We start from the raw sequence: 19,106 nt of genomic DNA on the forward strand, positions 1-19,106 counted from the left end.
GGCTCAGTGGTTGAGCGTCAACCATGCACCAAGAGGTTGCCAGTTAGATTCCTGGTCAGGGCACATGCCCAGGTTGTGGGACCAATCCCCGGTAGGGGGCATGCAGGAGTTGGCCAACTGATGTTCTCTCTCATCGATGTTTCCATCTGTCTCCTTTCTCTCTAAAAATCAATAAAGGAGGGGAAAAAAGCGCAAAAGCTTGCACAGCCTTTCCTGTGTCTTTTACTTCTTTTCATCCCCCCAACCCTGCTCTGTTAATCTTCACCATGGGTGATGGCCCTCATCCTAGAAGTATACTCCACTTCCAAAGGTGTCAGCTTTTTGGTTGCACCAAATCAAACTTATCAGTAAGACATACCAGTCAAATTTCATGAAATACAAACAAACAACTCTTAGTTTTAAAATTTGAAACATAACTCCACCCCAACAAGTCAAAAACATTCAGTTAGGCCATCACATCTTCCTGAAATGGTAGAAATAGAAAAGTTAAGACTATTTTTATTTTACCAAAGGAATTAATAGGGTACATACACATGAAACCTAATACTTATGCAGTAAAGTCAAATGGTAACCTGAACATTCTCTGAAGTCTGTTATGCTAGGATTAGCATAAATCTGTGCCCAAAAAGTAAAACATCTTAGGCTTGAGAATACATGCTTAAACAATGTAACTCCAGTGAGAACATCAATTTTAAGGAGATAGTCAACTATATATTAAGAAACAGAAAATATAAAGGCTACTCATTCAAAAAGATCAACGCAAAGGCTTAAGTGTAAAAATTATGGCAGAAACTTCCTGTTAAATTGTACAAAACAGCATTCATTTATTCTATTAACATTTAAAAATAATTTAAGATCGTATATTCTACTATTTATATGTAGTTTTTACCTGGGAACCTTCAGTTATCAATTATAGACCACTACAGGCAACTGCTACCAGATTCAACAAGTCTAGCTTTTATTTATTTATTTTTAATTTTTTAAAAGAAGTCTAGCTTTTAAAGTCCGGACAAGATGAACCTCAATTTCTTATAGCGATAGTGCTTAGAGAAAGAAAGGGTATTTTCCTCTAACATCAGGATCCTCAGTACTTACAAAAAGATCAGGCCCATTCCATCCAATCTTACTCGCTGAATGCCATATTCTTCAAAGCTTTTTCTATAGTAGTATGGTCATAGGCATAAGGACCCCCCCCCCAACTATTTTCTAAATACATTAATGTATAGGTTCAACTCTGACTGCTAACTCGCTTAAATGTAATAGTACACACTGTTTTATGTTTGTGTGCCAGATACTGTTCTCAGTACATCATCTATATAGTGTAAATTCTCTCAACCTTTAAAACCACAACATTATTAACCCCATTTACGTTTGAAGACACTGAGGCACAGGACAACTATTAGGCTGGCTCTAGAGATGCTGATCAAATTATGTTGAAAATAAAAGAAAAATCTGTCTTCCCAGCACACAAGTCTCTTTATTTTGGAAATCCAACACAATTATCAGTCTCTCTGTTAGAGCTTCATCATATCCCGATAATCAATTAACCATTTCTCAGACTAAATTCCCATAGTTGTTAATAAACTCTAACTTTATTCAAATATGGTATAAAAACATCCTATCATGCCTCCCTCATTCATAGCCTTTTAACCTTTCTTCATATAACTATTTTCTACATTTTAACCTTATCTTTTGTCTAATTCTCAGGTAACCCCCAAAATGTTTTTCCTTTTTTCACCCACCTTATCAACAGTTTTACATGCAATAATGTGTACCCAATTTTGACAAATTTGTACACCTGTGCAATCACCACTACTATAAAGATAAGTTCCCTCAAGTTCCTTCTGCAGTAAATCCCCAACTCCACCTCAGGCAACCATTGATCTTTCTGTCTAATCTGATTTCTGTAGAAATAATTTTAAACATTAACTGAGGGCACAAAATGGAAACAGTTGACAGATAATGGTACCATGAACATAAAAATATTAGAGTGTATTCCCTGCTCTAAAGGAAAGATGATAATGCTTGTAGAATGACTAATATCATCATTGAAATGGCACTCTCAACTCAGAAATAACCATAGCATTAGTTTACCAATTCCTAACTGATTCACAAAAGGACTTTGATGGAAAAATAAAACTCATTTACTCTATTGGCAACACCTGACAAAAGGATTAAGCGACTAACACACTTAAACCACTAAAGAAGATGTAGTACATTAATATTATTAGACTTTTAGTTATACTGAGCCTTGCAATAAAATTGTTGATTAAAACCACTACTAGCCCGGCTGGTATGACTCAGTTGTTGAGTGTCGACTCATGTACCAAGAGGTCGCTGGTTCGATTCCCAGTCAGGGCAAATGGCCAGGTTGTAGGCCAAATCCCCATTGGGGGCATGCAGGAGGTGGCCAATCGATGTTCTCTCTCATCGATGTTTCTCTCTCTCTCTCAAATCAACAAAGAAAAAAAATTTAAAACAACAAAACACTACTAATAAAGTTTATACATAACAGATGGTAAATGTAGAGATAAGTGAGCTCTATCTCTGTTTATCTTCTTAGATGCTTCGTGAAAGTTTTGATAGTCCCAAAATTCTTAGTCCAGATTAGGTGTTCAGTAACAGATGGGATAGAGGACTTCACAACTCTTAAACTTAGCAATGGTGGTGACAGCAATAAACTCCCTTGAAGTGTGTTGAAAAACATGGTTCATCTTTCACATTCTTAAAAGGAGCCCAAAACCATGATACACAAGTAACCCACATGTAAATGTAAAACTCAACTGTCAGTTACTGTTAAACCCTAAAAACTACGCCCAGGAAAAACTAATTCCTCAAAAGAATCTGCAAAACATAAAAACATTCAGGAAAGAGGGTTTCAATACCTTTTGAGCCAACAATCCTTTTTGTTCGAATGAAATGTCACTTGAAAGCCCAATATTTCCAAAATTGAAAAGGCCTTAAGTATAGCTGGAGAAGGGTGGGCTGATTATTAGTCTTTACCCTCAGTATTGTATCCCAATTTCACTGAAGGAGTCCTAAAAAGCAGTTCTTAATGATACCTCCAGGAGTTTTTGCCTGCAATTTCTTTAAAATGTTAGTAAATACTTTAAAACTCCACTGTCACCCAAAGATTTATGTTCATTTCTGCCTTAAAATATTTTACTACAATGTTTTCAAGTGGCATTTAAGTTACTTGGTGATGCTAGGTTAAACCAAAAATCCAAGACACGAGCACAGTCTAGGCAGCAAAAATAAGTGTGCATGAGTTGGGGGCTAAGCAGAGTTTATACTGTATGCCAGATCTTCCAAGTTCATCCACCTCAATTTTAAACACCCTAGGGAATTTCTGCCAAACTTCCCAGTACTCCAATCCTGGGTTAAATTCCTAACAGACAATGAACCACTTTTTATGGCCTATTAAGCCAGAAATGGGACTCATTTACTGACTCCAGTACATTATAGACCACTACATACTGTAGTCTGGTACTGCTGGATGTTGAATTATTTACATTAAACCGGAGAAAATTTTATATTCTCTCCAAAATGCTTTAGAACTTGAGAATTTATTTCCATCAACAGCTACTAGGAACTGTTTTGTTCTCACAAGAATCAAGCTATTTTCACAACCAAACAATATATGGTAAAAAAAAAAAAAAAACTCATCTTATTTTACACTAATACAACTGCTGTAGTCACAAATACTACTTTTATAATAAGTAATTTCCTCTTGGACACTGTAGCTGTGAAGGAAAAAATGTTTAATATTCCTATACACCTTCACATTGGTGTTTTTTGAGAATACATTTTTTATAAAGCGCTGCCAAAGAAAAAGCTCCAAAGAACGGCACGCTGCTCTCCCTGGAGCCTTTCATGAGGCAGTTCAGTCCTCATGTTCACTGAGAAGGTAGCTCCAAGAGTAATGGCTGCAGCAGCTGGGCACTTGCCTTGTTACACACCTGCTACAAAGGCTTCTACAGTTGATTGTACTTCAGAAGAAACTGACACATCTCTCAAATAATCACAAGATAATTCTGGCAGCAACAGCCCACTTGACACCAGGCTGGATGAATATGAGTCTTGGATTTCTGAAGTGAAGACCTCCCTGGAAGTAGAACAGGGAGAGCTGAAAGGTTGAAGAGTACTATTTCAGAGACATCTACTATGCAGGAAACCCAACCTTAATACATCCACCACTTTTCTACAAGGGTGCTTACTCATTATAAATGAAAACTTAAATACCTGAAAATTTAGACTACTGCTAGTATTCTGAAGACGATTAAGGGCACTTCTACTACCTTTATTTTTTTTTTTTTACACTGGCATTTGATAATTTAGCACTCAGCTCACAGCTTGAAAAATAGACACAATGCTGTCCAAGTCACCTCTGCATTCTACCTCCAAAAGAAAAATGTTACTTACCACACAGAATATCTTTAGAAATAACCAGGAGAAAGAATATTAGAAGAGGCTTCTAAAAGATGATTTGGGCACTACAGATGGGAAGCCTGGAGCAGGTAAATCTGCTAAAAAAAAAGTTGTTCCAGGAAGCTACATACTGGAACTGGCAGGTAAGATGTTCCAATAAATTTTAATAATCACAAGAACTTTGGTCATGCCGGACCCAAAACAAATTATGATATTAACAGTAGCCTACACTGAGTACTCAGAAGAATCAGGACAGGGTTTGCTTCAATTGACACTAAGAAGAAAGCTAGTAATGGCTAATGGCAATAAACACCCTTAAAGTTATTTTTCAGGGAAGGAAGTTGAAAAACACTGAGAAATCCTAGAGGAAGAACATTAAAGGCAACTGCTGAAGAATTATTTTGAAAGACAGACAAGAAAAATGAACAGAATATATTTAAAGGGAAGTGGGGGAGGGAGATCCCAAAGAAATGAGCTCAACAAGCTAAATTTGAAGTTCCTATGTAAAGTTGTCGAATGAAATGCCTCACAATAAATTCTAAAATACATCTTAATGAGAAAATGAAACCTGGGATTTTCATAGCAATGTTTCTGCATGTGGAATTGACAAGATTAGGTTCCCTTATAAAAAGAGTCTTGATTGTTTGATATGAAAACTAAATTTGTTTCTGGAGGGAATATCCGTTTTGGTAGTTAAGAGGTGGTAACATTAAAGACAAGCAGTGAATATAACACGAACAAGAAATACATAACCTTATTAATTTCAAGCTTCCTAGCTTTCCTGGTACAGTATAGGGAATAACCCTGTAAACAAATGCACTTATTTTGATTCACCTCTCGAAGAGGAAAACTTATTTTCATTATAGAAAAAAAACGTGTGCAATATAGTTGTCCCTCACCACTTCACACTTCAACTTTCACGGCTCCACGCTACCCGGTTTTTTCACATACTGTATACTATACTACATTTGAAAAAACTGCAATAGCGCGAAGCCGTGAAAGTCGAAGCTCGAAGTGGGGAGGGATGACTGTGTATAAAAAATCCTACTTCGTGGAAATGCATTTATCGTGGTAGAGTCTGGAACTGATTAACGGCAACAAACGAGGGCCAATTGTACAAGCATTGCAGGAAACACAGTTAAGAAAACAGACCAAATACCTTAAAAGTCCCCATTACATTTCCCCCAGGCAGCAATGGTTGTATCTCTCCTAGAATAAGCAGGTCAGACTTTTCTAATGATCATTCCCTTGTTACTTAATAATTTTATTCTTCTAAATGCCCGAGGCATTAGCTTTACTGGTTTTAAACTATAAATGGAATCATTATTCATCTACCATAACTGACTTCTGTTCATCTTTATAGTTTAATTTATCCATGCAGACTGATATAACTGGAGTCTGTGTAGTATTCTACTGCATAGATATACCACATTTATTTATCTGAACTGGACCTATAGATTACTTCCCATTTTTGCTACATTATTTGATATAATTTCTTGCTATTATTTATGTACCCCCTTATTTATCTGAACTGGACCTATAGATTACTTCCCATTTTTTGCTACATTATTTATGATATAATTTCTTGCTATTATTTATGTACCCCTCAAGGATATTGCTAGTCAAGCTGTGGTCTGCAAACTAGCTAGCCCACAAGTTAAAAACCAAGCAGTGTGCTATTTTACATTCTGGTGCAAGAGTCTATATTGCTGACTGGCAATTTAAGTAGTGTTGGTCTAGGAGCCAGAGTCTAAAGATACATACCCGAGAGCAGAATTGCTAGGTTGTTAAATGAAAATGGTTTTTTTAAGAGTCTTTTGATTATTTTCCTTTTTCCTATTTACCTATAGGAGCTCTTTATGAATTCCAGGATAGCAAGTATCTCTTATTTTGAGGATTGCTTAATTATTTAAGGAGTTTTGTTACAGTGTCCAAGTTGAACATAACTATGATATCCCATCCTACTGTTGCTCATGCCAAATTTGTTTATCATTTTGAACCTAGATGATGAGCTAAAGATACTATAGCCCTGGCCAGTTTGGCTTAGCGATTAGAGTGTCGGCCTGTGGACCAAAGATACTATACTTATTTAGGAGCTCTTTATAAACTGGGCATCAGAGGATCCTTGGAATAAAATGCAAGAAATACAAGTAATAAAAGTAATCTAAGTCATATAATCAACATAAACTTAGTATTAATTTCAGTCTGAATGAGCACATAAAGCCATAGAGAGTAGGGAATTATGTCCTAAGAATATACATGCAACTAAAGAATTCGACTGGAATATAAAACTAAAAAGTCCTTACAGTTTTTTTAAAAATAGATGTTTTATTAGACAAATATGAGGAGAAAAACAAAGAGAATGTATAATTCCTATGATTCTTATTAACAGATGTTTTAAGATTACTATGGCTAATACTACTCACCTTCACAAACAATGATCCTACAGTGATCCTTCCAACAGAACTTTCTGCGATTGAAATTTGTTTTTATCACTATCTAAAACAAAAGCCATTAGCCACATATAGCTCACAAACACTCAAAATGTGGCTCATGCAACCGAAAAACTCAATTTTAAATTTTATTTTAATTTAAATAGTCATCTGTCTAGTTGCTACTATACTAGAAGAGCAGTTATAGAAGATGCTGTTTTCATAAGCAATTTTTTTTTATCCTCACTCGAGGACATTTTTGCATTTATCTTCAGATAGAGAAGGAGAGGGAGGAAGAGAGAGAGAGAGAAAAACATCGAAGTGCAGAGACACATAGACTGGCTGCTACCCACATGACCCCAACCAGGGCCGTGGGACAAACTGCAACCAAGGTACGTGCCCTTAGCGGAAAGGGAACCCAGGACTCTGGTCCGCAGGCCGACGCTCTAATGGCTGAGCCAAACCAGCCAAGGCCATACGCAATTTTTAAACTAAAGACCAAGTCCACACATTACAGGTTACCCACCCCCAATAACTTTGCTCAAGATAACAAAGACCAACTCCATAACAAGTTAAGTCCTGAAGAGAAATTTGAAATGTGTGCTTACATAAAATTTTAAAAAGAACAAAAAGTTTAGAGCAGAATATTCCAAGAGTGTGTTATCTTGTCTCCTGCTGCAAGTCAGTTAGTTACAGACCTCATGTATGGTCTGGGCAAGCTGAACATCAGCCTAATCCTTGCAACTCTGTATGCTATACAAATATTTTCTATTTATGGTATAATGTTCTTCACAATATTCACTAGATTAAAGAAAAGGATGGCTAACACTGGAATAGAGAAGAAAAAAAAAAAAAGGCCAAATCGTTGCTACAGTTAGCTTGTGACAAACTGGATGACCCCAAAATGGAGGTGAAGGACAAAAATATCTGCTTCTCCTAGGCCTTACTTAACAGTATGTGAGAGCACTTCACTTGCAATAGCCTCCTTAGACTTGCCTTAACAATGGCCAGTCTAGAATGGCAGCTTATCATTTACGTAGGTTTTATTGTCTACAAGGTACAGTTTACACAGTACCTTGTGTAATGCTAATTGGAATTAAGCATTAAAAAAAAAAAAAAAATTTTTTGGAGAGGGGAGTAAACTTCAAACTCAAAAACTCTGAAATAGGACCAGGCAAAGACAGTGTAATGAACACACACTGATAGTTACTATTAAGTCTCTAGGTCCAAGAGTCTCCTGTAATAAACGCAAAAATCATTTTATCCACTTTACAAACTGGTCTACACTGCTTTTCAATCTATTTGGCCCTCCCACAAAAGATTCTTTTCTTTTCTTTTTTTTTTAAATCCTCACCCGAGGACATTTTTTGATATTTTGTTCAGATAGAGTGGGAGGGGGGGGGTAGAGAGAGAGAGAGAGAAAGAGAGAGAGAGAGAGAAACATCAACGTGAAAGGGACACATCGAGTGGCTGCCACCCGCACAACCCAACCAGGGCCGGGGACAAACTGCAACCGAGGTACATGCCCTTAGCGGGATCCGAACCCAGGTCTCTGGGGACCGCAGGCTGACGCTCTAACTGCTGAGCCAAACCGGCCAGGGCCCAGAAAAGATTCTGAATTGGCCCCCAAAAAGACTATAATGTCCTTCAAACTCTGTTTTACCCATTAACATGCTATTTATTCACACTGTGCTTGTTCAGAATATATGTTTGCTACTTTTACAAAACCAATGAAGCACCATCAAATACTACTTATTCTATACATGCCAGGGGATACACATACTTAAAAAAAAACTGGTTCCTAATTTCAATGAGGATAGTTTTGTTCAGGTTTTTTGGTCAAAAGAGTATCAACAACCATTGTATACTAAATATACTATTGAATTTACTTGAATCATAGAATCTTTAAATTACAAAAACTAAAATTTCTTCTCTCCGTGAGTCAAAATTTTGCCTTTCTACAGAAAATTATCAGTAAAACACAAGAAAATAGTACCAATAAACTCGTAAAGAACATTTTATTCCCCTAGTTAAAATAATATAAATTTATATGTTGGGTAAGTCCTATTAAGGCATATGTAAATGAGAAAGAATGGACATTTAAAATGCTGGTGTTCATATGAAATTTCTACACTAACATACACATACAGAGTCAGCTAATGATAACCAGGTAAAAATTTTAAGGCAAATTTTAAGAGTCCATGTAAACAAATCAATTAATTGCATCCTTTTTCCATACTGGATACAATGCATAAGATATATGCTAATAATTAATTCAATCTGACTTCTTCACCAACTAATAGAAGCAGCTGGATAGAAGGGAATTTAGTTTTCTGGAATACAGTTTTTAAAAAATTTCCATGAGGCCCTGGCCAGTTTGGCTCAGTAATTAGAGCATCGGTCTGCAGGCCAGAGAGTCCCGGGTTCAGGTCCCACTAAAGGCACGTACCTTGGTTGCAGTTCATCCCCAGCCCCGGATGGGGTTGTGCGGGTGGCAACCAGTAGGTGCGTCTCTCTGACGTTGTTTTCCTCTCTCTCTCTTCCTGAAAATGGATGCAAAAATGTCCTCGGGTGAGGATAAAAATAAACAAACAAATAAAAACAAATATTTTCCATTAGGCTAATTTATTAATTATAATCAGAGCTATACAACAACTTGAAAGTCCAGCCCATTGGAAAAAGAACCACTCCAGCATAAACCTCAAACTAATTTTTTTAAAGGCATGAAAAAAACTTTTCTACAATTAGAGACCCTACATTAATCTGAGGTATCACTGACATTAAAATATTTATAAAGATATATTTTTTTCCTTAATCCTCACCTGAGGATATTTTCCCATTGATTTTTAGACAGGGTGGAAGAAAGGGATGGAGAGGGAGGAGAGAGAGAGAGACACACACACACACACACATGAATAATTGTTGCCTCCCACATGGGGATCAAACCTGTAATACAAGTACGAGTCCTCAACTGGGAATCAAACCCGAGACCCTTCGGTCTGAGGGCCAACATTCTAACCGCTGAGCCAAACCAGCCAGGGTTGTCAAGATATTTTTATAGTGGTCACACATTATATTATACACATATTCTAAAGAAAAGTCTTGAAAGAAAAAACCTTATGATGTATGCAACTTCCAAAATTTCCATATACTTAATAAATTATGAACTATCTCAAAATTCAGATGGTTATCTTATTTAAAAAAAAAAAAAAAAGATGTTTTCAATTGATTTGAGAGAAAGGGAAAGAGATAAAAATATTGACGATGAGGGAAACATCGATTGGCTGCCTCCTGCACACCTGCTACTGGGGATGGAGGCCACAACTCAGGCAGGTGCCCTGACCAGGAGTCCAACTGGAACCTCCTGGTGCATAGGTTAGTTAATGCTCAACCCCTGAGCCACAACAGATGGGCCAAATAGTTACCTTATTTAAAAACCTAACTCTGAAGCCAATTCCTAGGTCTTAGACCACCTGCACAGAAATCCCATTGGGAACATTGGAGTATTACAGGGTTGAACAGAGCTTATAGTTAAGTGACACAATCTGCAATGCTATGTGCCAAGTATTTTCCATAAAGTCCAGTGTGTTAAGTGCCTTTAATGACCATTTCCCAAACAGTATTGCTGCTCCACACAAAAAATTAACCTCAGGATTTCAAATGTCCAGTATAATAAACTGCTTTAAGATACCTGAGGACATTTCTGGAATGTAAAATTTTCTCTTGCCATTTTATTTTTTATTATTATTATTTTTATCCTCACCCGAGGACACTTTTGCATTTTTTTGTTCAGATAGAGTGGGAGGGAGAGAGAGGAAGAGAGAGACAGAAACATCGACGTGAAAGGGACACATTGAGTGGTTGCCACCCGCACAACCAACCAGGGCTGGGGACAAAGTGCAACCAAGGCACATACCCTTAGCAGGAACCGAACCCGGGTCTCTCTGTACCGCAGGCCAACGCTCCAACCACTGAGCCAAACCGGCCAGGGCTCTCGCCATTTTTACTAATTCTAGTCAAGAAGCCTTCTGAAGCCAGACATCTTTCTGAATTTAAAATTTCTCGGATTTTAGAATAGTAGTATAACCTGGCTGGTGTGGCACAGTGGTTGAGCATCGACCTATGCACCTAGAATAGTAGTAAATATACTTCATATATCATGTAACACTCTCCAGGCTATTAATCAACACCCTGTAATCACAGTATTTCTGCAGTAAAATTTAGAAATATTAGCATTATGTGGTAATAAGATAAAAATGGCCTCAAATCAGCTCAAATTCAGGTCATTTTTGTTTCCAAATCAGTTTAGGCCATTATCAAAGAAACTATAAAATATTTTTTCCTTAACTTTTGGATTTTGAAATTATATGAATAAGGTGTTGTGGACCTTCACTTTATAGGACAGGGTCAAGTACTGAAGTTTCATTCAATGTAACATACACTGTACCTGGGCATAATAAATAAGAGTCAGTCACTCTGGCTGTCAGAACCTGCAGAATAAATAACAAATATCTTTACCATATTCTATCTGTTCCCATCCATCCACACACACCCCCAAAAGAGGGAAAACTATGGACTTTCCAAGTTCTACAACATTATTAATTATTCTAAATAAAAAGTACTCTTCTCTGATTGGACAGAATCATTTACTCTATTAGCTCATTGAGATTGGTTTCTCAAGGGGGAGAAACATCACTAGTAATGTTAAATATAATCACTGTTAAGTTTCCATTATAGCAAGAGACTTGAACTAAAAGAAGCCTATCCTTTAATACAGTCTTCCTTAAAACATGAAACTTGTTCTTAAATTTCCACATTAGGATCTATTCATGACTACACATCAACTAGATCCCACCTCAGAAAATTTTCTTCACTGATTTTTAGAGAATGGGAAGAAGGGAGACACATCAATGTGAGAGAGATACATAGTGTGGTTACCTCCAGCACACTCTCCGACTGGGGCGGAGATCAAACCTGCAACCCAGGCACGTGCTCTTGACCAGGAATAGAACCCTTGACCCTTCTGTTTGAGGGTGACACTGTAACCACTGAGCCACACTGGCCAGGGCCCACCTCAGAAAAGTTTTAAATATCCAAGCCAACTTGGGGAAAAACATCAGATGTGTTGGAAATAGAACAATTAACAAAAATTAAGAGAGAACTGACATGGTAACTGAGATGGTGACAACAGTGCTTCTCTTTCATATGCACAAACGCCACTAGGTTAAAATGCAGCTTCGGATTAAGGTTTGGGCAGGGTCAAAATTCCACATTTTCCTCTTTTTTTCCTTTATTGATTTCAGAGAGAGGAAAGGAGAGGGGGGAGCGAGAGAAACACTGATTGGCTGTGTCCTGCATGCCCTCTACTGGGGATTTGGCCCACAACCTGGACATGTGCCCCGACCAGGAATTGAACTGGTGACCTCTTGGTACATGGGTTGACACTCAACCACTGAGCTATACCGGCTGGGCCAAAATCCCACATTTATGTTCTAGGTAATGCTAATGCTGCTGTTCTAAAGATCACACACTCAAAGAGAAATCATTTTATTATTTCAGGACTATAGGAAGTTTATACAAAATAAAGGAACTTTACATAAAAATCATGGTGTAAAATAAGCAATTTGCTAAAATTCACACAGCTAGAAGAAAGCCAGAAAACCAGTATGGGGAACCCTCCCATCAGGGTTCTAAGTCAGTAGAATTTTCAAGAAATTCTATTATTTAAACTGTCCCCCAAACAAAACAAAACAAAACAAAACCCGAGTCTTAAATTGTAATTTGAGGTTAATATCAAATGTGTTGAAAAGGTTTGCTTTAACATACTTTCCCTAATATGACAAAGCAAATACTTTTTTATTTTTTAATCCTCACTTAAGGATATTTTTTTCCCATTTATCTTTAGATAGAGGGGAGGTAGGGAGAGAAAGAGGGGGAAAGGGAAGAAGGAAGAAGAGAGAGAGAAATACGGATTGGTTGACTCCCATAGGACCTGGACCAGGACAGGGTACAAACCGCAACTGAGGTATGTGCCCTTGGCTGGAACTGAACCCATGTCTCGCCTCTTTGGTCTGCGGGCTGACGCTCTAACCACTGAGCGAACTGGACAGGGCAGAGCAAATATTTTTAATAGAATCTGTTTAACAAGACAAACTAAAGAAACACTGAATTTCCCTGGCCGGTTTGGCTCAGCGGTTAGAGCATCAGCCTGCAGTCCGAAGAGACCGGGGTTCGGTTCCCGCTAAGGGCATGTACCTCGGTTGCAGTTTGTCCCCGGCCCTGGTTGGTTGTGCGGGTGGCAGCCACTCGATGTGTCCCTTTCACATCGATATTTCTCTCTGTCTCTGTTCCTCTCTCTCCCTTCCACTCTACCTGAACAAAAAAAGGAAAAATGTCCTCGGGTGAGGATGATAAAAAAAAAAAAAGAAACACTAAATTGATACCCTAAGCAGTCCTAATAATTTCAAGTGTTCTCTCCAAGTCTCCAGCCAACACGAAAACATCCAATCCTCAACACCAAAACCCAAATCTCAATAGCAAAAAATCTATAAGTAACAGATTTTAAATGAACCACATAAATCTAGCAGCACAAATTTAAATGCAAACAAATTTACTGCAGAATTGCATTTCACAGATTTAATTCAAAAGTCAAATGCATAGAAAAATCAAGTACAGTAAAAAATAAAATTATCCCTGAAAAATCTGTTTAGAAGATGTACATATATACATATATAATCTCCCAGTAAGTCCTCTAAAAACAACCAGTTTTTCCCCACAAGCTGAGTACTATATAAAGTTTTTTTATGAAAAAGAATATAAACTCTAGACATCACTTTGTGTCTGGCAAGATGCTTATAACTAGAAAAACAAGAACTAAGATTCACCCTTCATAACCCATGCTTTGGGATACAGGTGCAGTGAATGGAATGGAGAGCATTATCTTTTGCTCTGTTTGAGTGATGTGATAAACTACTGCCCATATCTTAAATTAAAAAAACCTCTCCTCAATTTATATTAAAACCTAGACTAATAAGATTTGCTAAAACTTAGCCTACAATATATATTTAAGTACTGTAATACTTGTCATGTATTTAAAATGTTAAGTGATCCAGTCATTGGTAAAAAATGCGTAACTGAATCAGTATACCTCTAATATCAAGCCTGTTTTTAGAACTTGGAGTTTTAAGGTTCACTGCAATTTAAGAGGTAAATACAACTGCAAGTTTCAAAAAGCAACAAGACTCTCCTTTACTTCAACTTTACAATTTCACACCCTGCACAGATGTAAAAATACTTACATGGACAAGTTAGGAGATGGAACCCCCCTATCATCAGCTAGGTTCCCAAGGTGGCTCAGCGTTGAAGTCGAACTGCTCTCTATACAGCACTTCTCCTAGGCCTTCTGGGTAGTTGTATACTTGGTCAGAAAGTTCGCCCTAAAGAAGGAAACAAAAATAGTAGCATATAACCCTATGTTTAAAGTATATTAGGCTGCCGTCACTTAAATTGACATCTTTAACTGCAGAAATTTTAGTTTTAATACAATATTTCATTAATTCACACAAAATGTTTTCCCAAGCTGTTATAGTACAAAATTTATATAACCTGATGTCAGGGTCATCTTACCAAGTAGCTTTACCTACTTACTCAGTTTCCAGTCTTCATCTAATTTCATTTTTGCTTTCATCTTTCCTCCAAAACCGAAATTTCTAAGTTGCCTAAAATTAAAAAATGTCCAGTACCCTCACCAACCTGATGTGTATTAAGACTTGGTATGTATAATGTTCTAACATAATCTGTAGTCTTGAACTACCCAGAACATTTCTTTTATGCCCAGATTCCAAGTTCTTTTTTGCTTAAAGCATGAAATCCTACTACATACCAAAAAGATCAAAAGATTTTATGACTTAGCTAATACATTATGTATATAAGTGAAATAACTTTTGAGAACTGCCTTATATATTGGGCAAGTGACTTCTAAAGGTTTACCTCCTCATCTCTAACCTCTAGACTTAGTCACTCTACTACACTAGGAACATATAAATGTGAACATGCTTGGCACACTACAAAATGCTAAATAAATTTTAGGACTGCTTATTATTTACTATGGCTTGATAGGACAGACATATCTCTAAGGTAAACCACTATACCCATACGTACTTGTATCCTAATTCAGTGGTTGCTAGTTTAAATATAACCTGATAGCATTTGCTAAAAAAAGGAGTAAGAAAGAAACCAGAAAAATTATTAAACTAGAAATTATAAAGGCAAGAATCTGAGAGATTTCAGAAGCACTCTAGGCATATTTAAAGCGTATCTCCTATCTCAACCAGGATGGCCACCTTTGTAGGAGGTTTAAAAAAAAGTTTTCAGTTTGCTCACACTCTCCATGACACTAATGGATGATAAGGCAGAATACTAGCATGTAACAGTGATTATAACCTTACATTAGACTCCAAATAATGTACTCCAAAACAAAAGGTTCTGCTGCTTCTCACACCAAGATAATTTTTAAAATAAATTGAAAGACTCATGCTGGAGACAGAGACAGAGTTTATTTTCAATTATTCTAAGAAACAGGAAAAATTATCCTGAGAGAGGCATTTTCATCTTTTCCCTGCTATACCGCCAGATTATCTTGCTGCTTAATGCAACCCAAGACCAGCAATGTGAAATGTTAAAGACATTAAACTTCAGACATTCAAGAAGGTTCTTCAGTATGATCAAGACATTTCCATCTAACTAAAAGATACAAGTAAGAAATGAAGGCCCTAAAATTTGAAAGGTACATCTTAATAGAAATAATGAAAGGGGCATATAGGGTAAGAGGTCCTTTACATACAGGATAAACAGAATTTTATTTATACAAGACAAGCCATGTGAGGTTAAATAAAATGTGGGGAAAAACAGTTTTAGGAAGGTAAATTATTCTCATTTAGAATGGTGTGTGTAAATCAGTTGGATCGTATACAACATTGCATGTTCCTTGTGAAGAGCACAGGGAGAACTAGACTTCACCAAGTGGGCAGTAGGCCAGTTAAGATACAAAAATACCTTCTCCCATCATTTTGACAGAAATTACCCACAAAAACCTAGTATGACCAAATTACCAGTATTTCTCTGAACAACGTACACTGCCTTTACCAATGACTTTTAAAGTTGCTCTGTGGTCTTCTTTCCAAAAACCTCAAACTCCAGTCTAACCAGGAGAAAATACCAGATAAACCCAAATTGAGAGATGCTCTACTGGATATCTGGCCAGTACTTCTCTAGACTGTCAAGGGCATGAAAAACAAGACAGACTAATTGTCACAGATCAGAGACGTCTGGGGAAGACATCACAACTAAAGGCAATGTGGTACCGTGGATTGGACCCTGAACAGAAAGAAGACATTAAAAACTGGTGAAAGCCAAGGAAAGTCTGGAGTCTACAGTAATATATCAAAGTCAGTTTCTTAGTTTTGACAAATGTACTATAGTAATGTAAAATGTTATTTAGGTAAACTGGGTGAGAAGTATACAGTACCACCTCCTGTACTATCTTTGTGACTTTTCTGTACATCTAAAATTATTTCAAAATAAAGTTTGTTCTAAAAAATCAAGATAAGTATTCATATAACGGACTACCATTGAGCAATAAAAAGGAAAAACCTGCTGATAAACGATACTCACCACGGGTTGAGTATCAAATATATGCTGAATCAAGTCAGTCTTTTAAACAAAGCAATGCATATGGTATAATTCCATTTACATACAAGTTCTAGAATGAACAAAACTAATCTGTTAAAAACAATGCAACACCACTCCCCTCCCCATCATGGCTGCCTCTGTGGTGAGAAGGGGATAGTTTGAAGGGGCAAAAGAACTTTCTGAGGTGATGGCAATGTTCCACATCTTGACAGGTTTGGATTACACAGCTGTATTTTTGTCAAAACTCATCAAACAGTATTACTTAAGATTTGTACATTTAACTGTTAGGTGAATTTTACCCAAAGCTTTTTTTTTTTTTTTTAAGAATAAGCAGTATTACACACTATTTATGTGCATACTGGAGTTTTAAGCAGTGAAGCGTTCAGACAACTTCAATTTACTTTGGTGTACGGGATGATGCTCCAACCAACTGAGACACCCAGCCAGGGCATCCAACTTACTTCAAAATACATGGAAAAATATGACCGGTTGATGCGTGGACAGAGTGATGGCAAATAAAGCAAAACGTGAATTTAGGTGTGGATACAATTCTTTCCCCTTCTCTGGATGTTTTAAAATTTGCAAGTTAAAATTGGGTGGCAAGAGGGAAGGTACTGATTACTTTATTATTGCACCTACCACATCACCCATAGTCATTAGGAACCTATCTATTTTACAAAATGTAAACTTCTCGGGGCTTATTTGTCTTCATGACAGCATCTGCACTCTTACACTTGTAAAAGGAATTGAAGGAGCACTAGGGCCTTGCTCAAAAATCATTAGTATTTCTCCCAGGCTCGTCTGCATCAACCTTTCCTAACCACACAGCAATTCTCTCTTCCTTAAGTGTCCCACCCCAGCTGGAAGCTTCTCAGGTTCCCACCAAAGCTGGAAGCTCAACATGGAAACCGGACAGGACACGAAAATATCCTGATGTATCCAAGATGCCACAAAAACCCAGTTAGACCTGCTGAAACATCATGGGGCTGTAAACTGTACACCGGCCCTTTCAGGTTTCCGAACCAGGAGCTAAGCACAAGAAACCTACACTCAGGATATATACCGGGTAAAGGTTAAAACACGTCACCACCATTAACTGCTGGCAGTCGTACTAGCATGTGATAAGCCACCCAAACCTACCGCTCTCCCCCTCAGCCCAGGAACCGTGGCGCGGACCACAATACGGAGCCATGGTGACTAATCCTCAGGCTCCAGGAGGTGACTGGGGTGAGTGAAACCGACTTGGCCCAATCATGAGCGCCGCAAGGGGCGGAGCAGCAGACCCGAGGCTTCCAAAAGGGGCCAAAGGCCTCTCACTCGCTACCTGACACCCGGGGTTCCCCGCCGCGGGGCCCCGCGTGGCGTCAACTTTCCTCCACCAGAGGGAGGCCGCACTCCCGGCACCCGTCCTCCTCCGGCAGCTGTCACAGGAGGCCGGCGCCGGCCCGCCCCGCTCCATTCATAACCTAGGGGCCCGGCCGTTGCCGCCCGCCGGGGGCCGAAAGGAAAAGGTGCGGCGCCGCTCAGCGCCCGGGCTGCGGGACCTAGGCCCCTCAGGGTTGCGGCCCGACCCCCTCCCCGGAAACAGCAATGCACCACGGGAGAGGGGTGGGGGCCTCACGCCGCCAGAGGCGACGCCGACCCCCGGCCGCGAGCCCCCCGCACGAGCCCCCACGCGCACACGCCCCCTCGCCCCAACCGCCGCAGCCCGGACTCCGCCGGGCGGCCGGGACCGCCTGAGGGCCTTGGGACAAGCCCGCGGCCGCCGCGGAGGCACCGACAGCCGCCACACACACCGCCGGCCGCCATGTTCGAGGCGGCCGGCCGCGGGGCGCCGCCGGGATGCCAGCCGGGCGGCGGAGCCCAGACGGGAGGCATTCGGCCGCTCCCCGAGGCCGGCTCCACGCCCCGGACCCGCCCGCACCCCTCGGATTAGTACTCACGTGAGATAACGGCCCAAAGAGTCGGGTAAAGCGTCTTCTCTTTTTCGGCGGAATTTTTAAAGAGGGATGTGGTTACCTTGAGCAGAAATACCCAAGGCGGCCTGGGCCATAAGCTGCGGAGACGACGTAGGGGAAAGCGTGGCTCCGACACCAGCTGTGCAGCAGTGGCGGCGGCGGCCGAAGGAGAGAAATAGAACAACAGCGCGGGTACAAGAAGAAAGGCGAGGGCTGGGTGGGGAGAGAACTCAGTCTCACCACACCACACGGCAGAAGAGCGAGAAAGGATGAGAAGAGGCAGAAAAGGCGGAAAAAAAGAGGAACCCTGCGGCGGAACGGAGAGTCAGAGTGTGGGGAGGCGGTGCGAGCGACGCCAGTATTATAGGAAGGGGCGTGGCCTGGCGACGTCACAGCCGGCCCGCCGCCTCGCGAGCGGGGCGGAGTCGGGCTAGGCCGGAGGTAAAGGGAGGGGGCGGAAGAGAAAGGGGGACGGCGCGAAGGGAGCTACAGGGGACGGGGCGGGGCCACTCCGCGCTGCAGGTGCTGACCGCGCGGGGCAGCTTCCCGCCCTCTTGCGGTACGCAGCTCCCCGGCTGGCGCGGAGCCAGCGGCGGCA

At 39.7% G+C, this 19,106-nt stretch overlaps 1 protein-coding gene across 11 annotated transcripts in view; it reads right to left on the reverse strand.

The window, feature by feature from the left end:
• AZIN1 (antizyme inhibitor 1) overlaps positions 1–18,871 on the reverse strand; it is a 33,197-nt gene extending 14,326 nt beyond the window's left edge. For 3 of the 11 annotated variants that reach the window (XM_036264402.1, XM_036264405.1, XM_036264395.1), the window contains exons 1-3: positions 18,494–18,871; positions 14,159–14,296; positions 3,960–4,105 (exon numbers count right to left, since the gene is read on the reverse strand). The gene's annotated coding sequence lies outside the window, so the exon portion shown is untranslated. Of the gene's footprint in view, positions 1–3,947; positions 4,127–4,422; positions 4,441–11,307; positions 11,351–14,158; positions 14,297–18,493 lie in introns of those variants that run through there. The other 8 variants (XM_036264404.1, XM_036264400.1, XM_036264403.1 and 5 more) reach the window with 6 other exon arrangements.
• Positions 18,872–19,106: the final 235 nt, after the last annotated feature.

The sequence above is a fragment of the Molossus molossus genome, unplaced genomic scaffold (assembly GCF_014108415.1).
Source record: "Molossus molossus isolate mMolMol1 unplaced genomic scaffold, mMolMol1.p scaffold_m16_p_16, whole genome shotgun sequence".
Taxonomy (NCBI): domain Eukaryota; kingdom Metazoa; phylum Chordata; class Mammalia; order Chiroptera; family Molossidae; genus Molossus; species Molossus molossus.